This window comes from Oncorhynchus masou, chromosome 33 (assembly GCF_036934945.1).
Source record: "Oncorhynchus masou masou isolate Uvic2021 chromosome 33, UVic_Omas_1.1, whole genome shotgun sequence".
NCBI classification, from domain to species: Eukaryota; Metazoa; Chordata; class Actinopteri; order Salmoniformes; family Salmonidae; genus Oncorhynchus; species Oncorhynchus masou.
In genome coordinates, this window is record NC_088244.1 from 22,401,114 (window position 1) to 22,412,500 (window position 11,387).

Here is an 11,387-nt window from a genome sequence, read left to right on the forward strand (position 1 = left end):
AGCGGAATGAGGAGGTGGAGGTTCTCGCCAAGCAGGCTTTTAAACATCCTAATGTTGAGATGAAATCGTCAAATCAGTAAGCAGAAGTCAAGGGGTTAATAAAAAGTTGTTAAAAACAAATGGCAAGAGTTGTGGAACAGTGAGAGAAAGGGAAGACACCTGTATAAGATGCAGGAAAAGGTGGGGTCAGGGAGGTCCTCGGGTCAAGAGAGGAGGGAGGAAAGTCTAATTACAAGGCTGAGGCTGGGACACACAAGGCTCAATAGTACATTGAAATTGGTGGGAAAACATCCGACTGGGAGGTGTGATCATTGTCAGGAGGAGATGGAGACAGTGGAACATGTTCTATTTCAGCACAAGAACTGTTCATCGGGAGCTTCATGAAATGGGTTTTAATGGCCAAGCAGCCGCACACAAGCCTAAGATCACCATGCGCTATGCCAAATGTCAGCTGGAGTGGTGTAAAGCACGCCATTGGACTCTGGAGCAGTGGAAATGCATTCTCTGGAGGGATGAATCACTCTTCACCATGTGGCAGTCCGATGGACAAACCTGGGTTTGGCGGATGCCAGAAGAACGCTACCTGCCTGAATGCATAGTGCCAACTGTAAAGTTTGATGAATGAGGAATAATGGTCTGGGGCTGTTTTTAATGGTTTCCAGTGAAGGGAAATTCAAGACGATTATGTGCTTCCAACTTTGTGGCAACAGTTTGGGGATGGCCCTTTCCTGTTTCAGCATGACAATGCCCCCGTGCAGGGTGGGAGGTCCATACAGAAATGGTTTGTCGAGATTGATGTGGAAGAACTTGACTGGCCTGCACAGAGCCCTGGTTGCAGACAGTCTGGATAGCTATTTTACAACTATATTTAATACATTAGCAAGTTACCTTTTAAATCAGGTTGCTATGGGGAGAGTCAAGTCCAGTGGTTTTACTCACAGCAGGGGATTCAAGTAGATGCTTTTTCATTTGAAAAAGTGCCAGAGTCAACAGTGCTAAAGAAGCTGAAAGAACCTGACCATTCCAAAGCAATTGGCCATGACAACATTCCTGATAGATTTCTAGATTTCTAAGGGATGCTGTGGTAAGTATCACCCTTCTGTGTAAACTCACATTGTAAATATGTCTATTGAACTAGGCTTTTTTCCCAGTGAACTAAAACTTGCAAAGGTCATTCCTCTATATGAAAAATTTGTGCGTGGCAGTGCAGAGGAACATCGGCGGATGAATTCAGATGGAGTCCTTGGAAAGATGATACCCAAAATTATTATTTTCGGATATAAAGACAACGCTATATCAACAAAAAACGGATTGCAACTTAAAAAACATGCGAAAAGAAAATTACAGATGGAGGCGCAACAATTTCCAACTTTGTTCAATGTTTGAAGCTGCACAAAGAACGGTAAGTTGTGGCACATTTAGCCGACAGCTATATATTTTATTACTTTACTGGTGTATAATGTAGGCTAACGTAACCTTAAATCAATGAGCCTCCACACAGTCAGTACGAGAACGTGATCCTTGCAACCAAGATTGAGCTACAACTGGCTAGGCAGTTGGTAGCCTAAATCCTGCCTGATGTTACTGCTGTTCTTAAAAACCATTGACATACGTTAGCCTACTGTAACCACACAGAGAGAGAGAGTTAAGGTTGGGCAATTGTGTACCTGCCTACATCGCCGATTGCGATCCTCGATAGTTGATCACTATTAGGGGGGTGTGTCTTTCTCATGGCTACCCATGTATTTCCATGGAAATATCATGTTTATTTGGAAAGTAATATATAGATATTTTTAAAAGCATTCATGATTTGTGTAAATGTAATATACTATTACTCTTGTTAAAAATATTAAATGGTTTTACATTTGGTGAAGAGCACATTATGACCTGATAGGACTCGAAACTTGACTTGATAATTGGTCTTGACTTGAGATTTGACTCGGACTGTCAACTGCGTTTATTTTCAGCAAATTTAACATGTGTAAATATTTGTATGAACATAAGATTCAACAATTTAGACATAAACTGAACAACTTCCACAGACATGTGACTAACATAAATGGAATAATGTGTCCCTGAACAAAGGGGGGAGGGGTCAAAATCAGAAGTAACAGTCCGTATCTGGTGTGGCCACTAGCTGCATGAAGTACTGCAGTGCATCGCCTCCTCATGGACTGCACCAGATTAGCAAATTCTTGCTGTGTGATGTTAACCCGGGATTGAGATCCGGGCTCTTCGCTGGCCATGGCAGAACACTGACATTCCTGTCTTTCAGGAAATTACGCACAGAACGAGCACTATGGCTGGTGGCATTGTCATGCTGGAGGGTCATATTAGGATGAGCCTGCAGGAAGGGTACCACATGAGGGAGGAGGATGTCTTCCCTGTAACGCACAGCGTTGAGATTGCCTGCAATGACAACAAGCTCAGTCCGATGATGCTGTGACACACCGCCTCAGACCATGCAGGACACTCCACCTCCAAATCGATCCCGCTCCAGAGTACAGGCCTCGGTGTAAGGCTCATTCCTTCGACGATAAATGCAAATCCGACCATCACCCCTGGTGAGACAAAACCGCGACTCGTCAGTGAAGAGCACTTTTTGCCAGTCCTGTCTGGTCCAGTGACAGTGGGTTTGTTGCCCCTAAGGCACGTTCACGCAGATGAGCAGGGACCCTGGGCATCTTTCTTTTGGTGTGTTTCAGAGTCAGTAGAAAGGCCTCCTTTTTTTTGTCCTAAGTTTTCATAACTGTGACCTTAATTGCCTATCGTCTGTAAGCTGTTAGTGTCTTAACGACCATTCCACAGGTGCATGTTCATTAATTGTTTATGGTTCATTGAACAAGCATGGGAAACCGTGTTTAAACCCTTTACTATGAAGATCTGTGAAGTTATTTTGATTTTTACAAATTATCAGGTTCCTGAAAAAGGATGTTTCTTTTTTTGCTGAGTTTACTAATACTCTTAGTAAAAGTATTTATCTTTGACTCGCAATCTGTGGATTCTACTCGATTAGATAGATTGAAATTGTATGTTAAACATCGCAGCATAGTTGAAATATATGTTTTACAGAGAAACCCGAAGTGGGTGGCCAGCAGAGATAGATGGGATAGGCTGAGGGTTGGGATGTGGATGGAATTGGTGACAAGTGGGAGGGGAGTTAGAATGATTGTCAAAGATAAAAAAATAAATAAATAAAAAAGTCAAAATAAAACAATCAAAAGTACGTTTGAATGATTTTCAACAAACTTAACATGTGTAAATATTTTTATGAACATAACAAGATTCAACAGTGTTTTTACAGCTAATGCCGGTTTGCCTGATGCTGATGCCGTGCAGGTGTTTGTACACATGCATATACACACACTCATTCAAATAAACACATTCAAGAACACACACATACCTGTAATAATGCCAGACATGCACACAAACATATACAGTTGGCATTGCTGTTAAGATTTTAGTTGTCCTTGATGTCCTTTGTTTAAAATTATTATTTTTACTTTTTGTTGCATTGTTTGCTGTTTTCTTCTGCCTTTTTATTTTTTCTCTTTAGTTCATTCTCTTGGTTGATGGCACATTGGGGGGTTCTTGGGGGTGGGGAATGGAATGAATTGTATTTTTAATTTTTCTTGGAGGGGACTGTGGGAGGGGTCTTGAATGGTTGAGGGACAGCTATTGGGGAACTGTGGGTGGGGATCTTGGAGGGTTCGGGTTCACGCTTTTTGATCTGGTGGGAGATCTGTCAACGTGCCCTCGCAGGGCATTGATCCTGGATGCTTCTGTGTGTCGCTCTGAATGGGAGTGTTGGATGACTGGTATGATGTAGATGTTGAACAGCTTCACTGCAAGTATATTGTATTCCGATATTCAATAAAGAAATATATAATACATTTTAAAAATAAATGTGGAAGAAGTAAAGGGGTCTAAATACTTTCTGAATGAACTGCATCTTCGATGTGTACTAGATAACCATCTGACAGGGCACAGCATGGCACAAAAAGTGGCCAAATGAACCATAAAATTAAGTTTCTGGATAAGAATGCAATGGTGGCATTGGCATTGTTCAGTGCCACTTTGACTATGCATCCTGGTACAAACCCCCAAGATAATTCAAAATAAATTGAAGACATTCAGAAGAAATTAGTCAGGATTATTCTTAAACTTCCAGCACGTACTCATCTTGACCATTCCCACTTTGAAAGCCTTAGATGGCTCAAAGTGGAGGAGAGAGTCTCTCAGATTAAATTCTCTCTTGCACATAAAATTGTCCACAGTCTGGTCCCCAGGTATCTATGTAACTACTTTAACTTGTTCCAGGATAACAAGAACTATTCCACTAGAAGAAGTGAAACTGTTTTTTTTTTTTAATTGTACCACTTCTCAAAAATGTGTTGGAAGATTATAGTATGCCTTTTGGTGCCTGTTGTGTATCATATTTTGATTGTCTTGTATATATTATGGATTGATTGTTTATATATTAAGGGTATGCAAGACAAGGGCGATGTACCTGTCCATAGTTGTTTATTAGGAAATGGAACTGTGGTAATTATCTCATATTATGAAACAAACAACAATTTTGTCTGTCATTGTCTGTTGCCACTACCATTGCTGCCTAACCTGCTGCATCCCCCCATTCCCCCTCCAAAAGGAGCACAATGGTAATAAGCTTTTAAGCCTTATTGTGTTATCCTTGATTATTTTCATAAATTGTATGTGGAGATGTCACGGGCTGGAGAGCTCTTATGCATGTATTTTTAAAATGGTCTAATAAATTCAATCAATCAATCGGAACGCCGACTGAAAGCCAGGTCTAATCGCCCAATATCAGTGCCTGACATCACTAATGCTCTTGTGGCTGAATGGAAGCAAGTCCCCACAGCAATGTTCCAACATCCAGTGGAGGCTGTTATAGCAGCAAAGGGGGGAATCAACTCCATATTAAACGCCCATTATTTTGGAGTGAAATGTTCGACGAGCAGGGTTCCACACACTTCGGTCATGTAGTGCAGTGGTTCCCAAACTTTTTATAGTCCCGTACCCCTTCAAACATTCAACCTCCAGCTGCGTACCCCCTCTAGCATCAGGGTCAGCGTACTCTCAAATGTTGTTTTTTGCCATCATTGTAAGCCTGCTACACACACACACTATACGATACATTTATTAAACATAAGAATGGGTGTGAATTTTTGTCACAACCCGGCTTGTGGGAAGTGACAAAGAGCTCTTATAGGACCAGGGCACAGATAATAATCAATAATTTTGCTCTTTATTTAACTATCTTACATATAAAACCTTATTTGTTCTTCGGAAATTGTGAATAACTCACCACAGATTAATGAGAAGGGTGTGCTTGAAAGGATGCACATAACCCTCAATGTTGGGTTGTATTGGAGAGAGTCTCAGTCTTAAATCATTTTCCACTCACAGTCTGTGCCTGTATTTCGTTTTCATACTAGTGAGGGCCGAGAATCCAGTCTCACATAGGTACGTGGTTGCAAAGAGCATCAGTGTCTTAACAGCGCGATTTGCCAAGGCAGGATATTCTGAGCACAGCCCAAGCCAGAAATCTGGCAGTGGGATCTGATTAAATTCCATTTTCTCAGAACCGCTTGTGGCAATCTCGACGAGGCTCTCTTGTTCAGATATCAGTAAGTGGACTGGAGGCAGGGCATGAAAGGGATAACGAATCCAGTTGTTAATGTCATTCTTTTCAGGAAAGTACCTGCGTAATTGTGCACCCAACTCACTCAGGTGCTTCTCTATATCACATTTGACATTGTCTGTAATTTTGAGTTAATTTGCACACAAATTCTGGAAAGACATGTGTGTTGTCCTTGTTAATGCAGACTCCAATTTCTTAATCAAGGCCTCAATAGCCTCGGACATTAAATATAGTTGCGGAGAGTCCCTGTAATCCCAGATTCAGATCATTCAGACAAGAAAAACCATCACCCAGTTAGGCCAGTCGTGTGAGAAACCAGTCATCATGCAAGTGGTCAGACAAATGAACATTATAGTCAGTAAATAACACTTTAAGTTTGTCTCTCAATTAAAAAAAAGAATGTGTCAATACCTTGCCTTTTGATAACCAGTGCATTTCTGTTGTAAAAGCGTTACATGGTTGCTGCCCATATCATTGTATAGTGCAGAAAATACACGAGAGTTCAGGGTCCTTGCTTTAACAAAGTTAACCATTTTCACTGTAGTGTGCAAAATGTTTTTCAAGCTGTCAGGCATTCCCTTGGCAGCAAGAGCCTCTCGGTGGATGCTGCAGTGTACCCAAATGGCATCAGGACCAACTGCTTGCACGCGCGTTACCACTCCACTATGTCTCCCTGCCATGGCTTTTGTGCCATCAGTACAGATACCAACACATCTTGACCACCAAAGTTCACTTGATGTCACAAAGCTGTCCAGTACTTTAAAGATATCCACTTCCGTTGTCCGAGTTTACAGTGGTTTGCAGAAAAAGATGTCTTCCTTAATTGACCCCCCATAAACGTAGCGGACATGTGCCAGGCCCGCCTGTTGACTCATCCAGCTGTAACGCATAGTATTCACTGGCTTGTATGAGAAGCAGTAATTGAAGACAAATTAATCTCCACAATAGTATGAATCTCCACAATAGTATGGGGCTTGCCTGTCCTAATCAAATCAAATTTATTTGTCTCATATACATGGTTAGCAGATGTTAATGCGAGTGTAGCGAAATGCTTGTGTTTCTAGTTCCGGCAATGCAGTAATAACCAACGAGTCATCTAACCTAACAATTCCTAAACTACTACCTTATACACACAAGTGTAAAGGGATAAAGATTATGTACATAAAGATATATGAATGAGTGATGGTACAGAACGGCATAGACAAGATGCAGTATATGGTATCGAGTACAGTATATACATATGAGATGAGTAATGTAGGGTATGTAAAAGTGGCATAGTTTAAAGTGGCTAGTGATACATGTATTACATAAAGATGCAGTAGATGATACATATGAGATGAGTAATGTAGGGTATGTAAACATTATATTAAGTAGCATTGTTTAAAGTGGCTAGTGATATATTTTACATCAATTCCCATTATTAAAGTGGCTGGAGTTGAGTCAGTGTGTTGGCAGCAGCCACTCAATGTTAGTGGTGGCTGTTTAACAGTCTGATGGCCTTGAGATAGAAGATGTTTTTCAGTCTCTCGGCCCCTGCTTTAATGCACCTGTACTGACCTCGCCTTCTGGATGATAGAGTGAACAGGCAGTGACATTGGGTGGTGTAGGTGTCCTGGAGGGCAGGTACTTTGCGCCCGGTGATGCATTGTGCAGACCTTACTACCCTCTGGAGAACCTTACGGTTGTGGCTGGAGCAGTTGCCGTACCAGGCAGTGATACAGCCCGACAGGATGCTCTCGATTGTGCATCTGTAGAAGTTTGTGAGTGCTTTTGGTGACAAGCCGAATTTCTTCAGCCTCCTGAGGTTGAAGAGGCGCTGCTGCGCCTTCTTCACGGGGCTGTCTGTGTGGGTGGACCAATTCAGTTTGTCTGTGATGTGTATGCCGAGGAACTTAAAACTTACTACCCTGCTGTTTCCTGAAGTCCACAATCATCTCCTCAGCTACGCAGTAGCTAGCCATATAAGACACTTCTAGCCCCTTCTTATTAATGGTATCTGTTGCTTTTATACATGTCTTACTACGCGAAAGTTGTCTTAATTCTCGCTCAAAAAACTCTGTGGCTTATTTTTCAAATTGGCATGTTTTGTTTCTAAATGTCTGCGCAAGAGTGAAGGTTTCATCGAGTTGTGAGATAGTACTTTTGCACATATAACACAGACTGAGGAAAGGCACTACTCCCAATATAGGTGAACCCCAAATCAATGTAGTTCTCATCATATTTGCGCCTCTTCGATGGTCCAATGTCCCTGTCTGTTATTCAGTGCTTTCCCGGGTAAGGGGGCAGTAGCTCTTCGGCTGCATCAGATTCACAAATGTCAGGGTCAATGCTAGCTGGGCTTACAGCAAATGTATAATTACTGATGCTAGCGTTAGATGTGCTCATGGAAGCAGAACAACTTGTGTCATGACAGGTGCAGGTGTTGTACTGCTGGTAGTAGCAGTACTACCAGTAGAGCTGGTATGTGTCTCTATGGACGCGGGCCTTACTTTTTGTAACCATTTATCAATTTTACAGAAAATGGAATGAGCAGCAGCTATGTTTGGCTACATACGGACCATTAGTGGAATTCCCACGAGAGAATAACAGTTAATGTGATTGGATGTTAATTAATTGACTAGAATACCTGTTTTTTATATTGGTTGTTATTTCGCTGAACACTAGTTGGCAGTGAAATGAGGCTACTCCGGCGAGGGGGGGGGGGGACTCACCCAAATGTATAGCGCCGTTGGAAATTATAAATGGACTGTTTGAAAATGTGTAACATCGGGTGGTGTAGGTGTCCTGGAGGGCAGGTAGTTTGCCCCCGGTGATGCGTTGTGCTCACTACCCTCTGGAGAGCCTTACGGTTGAGGGCGGAGCAGTTGCCGTACCAGGCGGTGATACAGCCCGCCAGGATGCTCTCGATTGTGCATCTGTAGAAGTATGTGAGTGCTTTTGGTGACAAGCCGAATTTCTTCAGCCTCCTAAGGTTGAAGAGGCGCTGCTGCGCCTTCTTCACGATGCTGTCTGTGTGAGTGGACCAATTCAGTTTGTCTGTGATGTGTATGCCGAGGAACTTAAAACTTGCTACTCTCTCCACTACTGTTCCATCGATGTGGATAGGGGGGTGTTCCCTCTGCTGTTTCCTGAAGTCCACAATCATCTCCTTAGTTTTGTTGACGTTGAGTGTGAGGTGAAGTCGTGGGTGAACAGGGAGTACAGGAGAGGGCTCAGAACGCACCCTTGTGGGGCCCCAGTGTTGAGGATCAGCGGGGAGGAGATGTTGTTACCTACCCTCACCACCTGGGGGCGGCCCGTCAGGAAGTCCAGTACCCAGTTGCACAGGGCGGGGTCGAGACCCAGGGTCTTGATGACGAGCTTGGAGGGTACTATGGTGTTGAATGCCGAGCTGTAGTCGATGAACAGCATTCTCACATAGGTATTCCTCTTGTCCAGATGGGTTAGGGCAGTGTGCAGTGTGGTTGAGATTGCATCGTCTGTGGACCTAATTGGGCGGTAAGCAAATTGGAGTGGGTCTAGGGTGTCAGGTAGGGTGGAGGTGATATGGTCCTTGACTAGTCTCTCAAAGCACTTCATGATGACGGAAGTGAGTGCTACGTGGCGGTAGTCGTTTAGCTCAGTTACCTTAGCTTTCTTGGGAACAGGAACAATGGTGGCCCTCTTGAAGCATGTGGGAACAGCAGACTGGTATAGGGATTGATTGAATATGTCCGTAAACACACCAGCCAGCTGGTCTGCGCATGCTCTGAGGGCGCGGCTGGGGATGCCGTCTGGGCCTGCAGCCTTGCGAGGGTTAACACGTTTAAATGTTTTACTCACCTCGGCTGCAGTGAAGGAGAGACCGCATGTTTCCGTTGCAGGCCGTGTCAGTGGCACTGTATTGTCCTCAAAGCGGGCAAAAAAGTTATATAGTCTGCCTGGGAGCAAGACATCCTGGTCCGTGACTGGGCTGGATTTCTTCCTGTAGTCCGTGATTGACTGTAGACCCTGCCACATGCCTCTTGTGTCTGAGCCGTTGAATTGAGATTCTACTTTGTCTCTGTACTGACGCTTAGCTTGTTTGATAGCCTTGCGGAGGGAATAGCTGCACTGTTTGTACTCGGTCATGTTACCAGACACCTTGCCCTGATTAAAAGCAGTGGTTCGCGCTTTCAGTTTCACGCGAATGCTGCCATCAATCCACGGTTTCTGGTTAGGGAATGTTTTAATCGTTGCTATGGGAACGACATCTTCAACGCACGTTCTAATGAACTCGCACACTGAATCAGCGTATTCGTTAATGTTGTTATCTGACGCAATACGACACATGTCCCAGTCCACGTGATGGAAGCAGTCTTGGAGTGTGGAGTCAGCTTGGTCGGACCAGCGTTGGACAGACCTCAGCGTGGGAGCTTCTTGTTTTAGTTTTTGTCTGTAGGCAGGTATCAGCAAAATGGAGTTGTGGTCAGCTTTTCCGAAAGGGGGGCGGGGCAGGGCCTTATATGTGTCACGGAAGTTAGAGTAACAGTGATCCAAGGTTTTTCCACCCCTGGTTGCGCAATCGATATGCTGATAAAATTTAGGGAGTCTTGTTTTCAGATTAGCCTTGTTAAAATCCCCAGCAACAATGAATGCAGCCTCCGGATAAATGGTTTCCAGTTTGCAAAGAGTTAAATAAAGTTTGTTCAGAGCCATCGATGTGTCTGCTTGGGGGGGGATATATACGGCTGTGATTATAATCGAAGAGAGTTCTCTTGGTAGATAATGCGGTCTACATTTGATTGTGAGGAATTCTAAATCAGGTGAACAGAAGGATTTGAGTTCCTGTATGTTTCTTTCATCGCACCATGCCTCGTTAGCCATAAGGCATACGCCCCCACCCCTCTTCTTACCAGAAAGGTGTTTGTTTCTGTCGGCGCGATGCGTGGAGAAACCCGTTGGCTGCACCGCTTCGGATAGCGTCTCTCCAGTGAGCCATGTTTCCGTGAAGCACAGAACGTTACAGTCTCTGATGTCCCTCTGGAATGCTACCCTTGCTCAGATTTCATCAACCTTGTTGTCAAGAGACTGGACATTGGCAAGAAGAATGCTAGGGAGTGGTGCACGGTGTGCCCGTCTCCGGAGTCTGACCAGAAGACTCGTTTCCCTCTTTTTCTGAGTCGTTTTTTTGGGTCGCTGCATGCGATCCATTCCGTTGTCCTGTTTGTAAGGCAGAACACAGGATCCGCGTCGCGAAAACAATATTCTTGGTCGTACTGATGGTGAGTTGACGCTGATCTTATATACAGTAGTTCTTCTCGACTGTATGTAATGAAACCTAAGATGACCTGGGGTACTAATGTAAGAAATAACACGTAAAAAAAAAAAAACTGCATAGTTTCCTAGGAACGCGAAGCGAGGCGGCCATCTCTGTCGGCGCCGGAAGTAACACACCGGAAGTAAACAAAGTGGCATAGTTAAAGTGGCTAGTGATACATGTATTACATAAGGATGCAGTCGATGATATAGAGTACAGTATATACGTATGCATATGAGATAAATAATGTAGGGTAAGTAACATTATATAAGGTAGCATTGTTTAAAGTGGCTAGTGATATATTTACATCATTTCCCATCAATTCCCATTATTAAAGTGGCTGGAGTTGAGTCAGTGTACTCAGCCACTCAATGTTAGTGGTGGTTTTGAGTGTTAGTGTTCTGTCCTCCCCTCCCAGGCCGTTAGTCTGGAGTAGGATTAGTA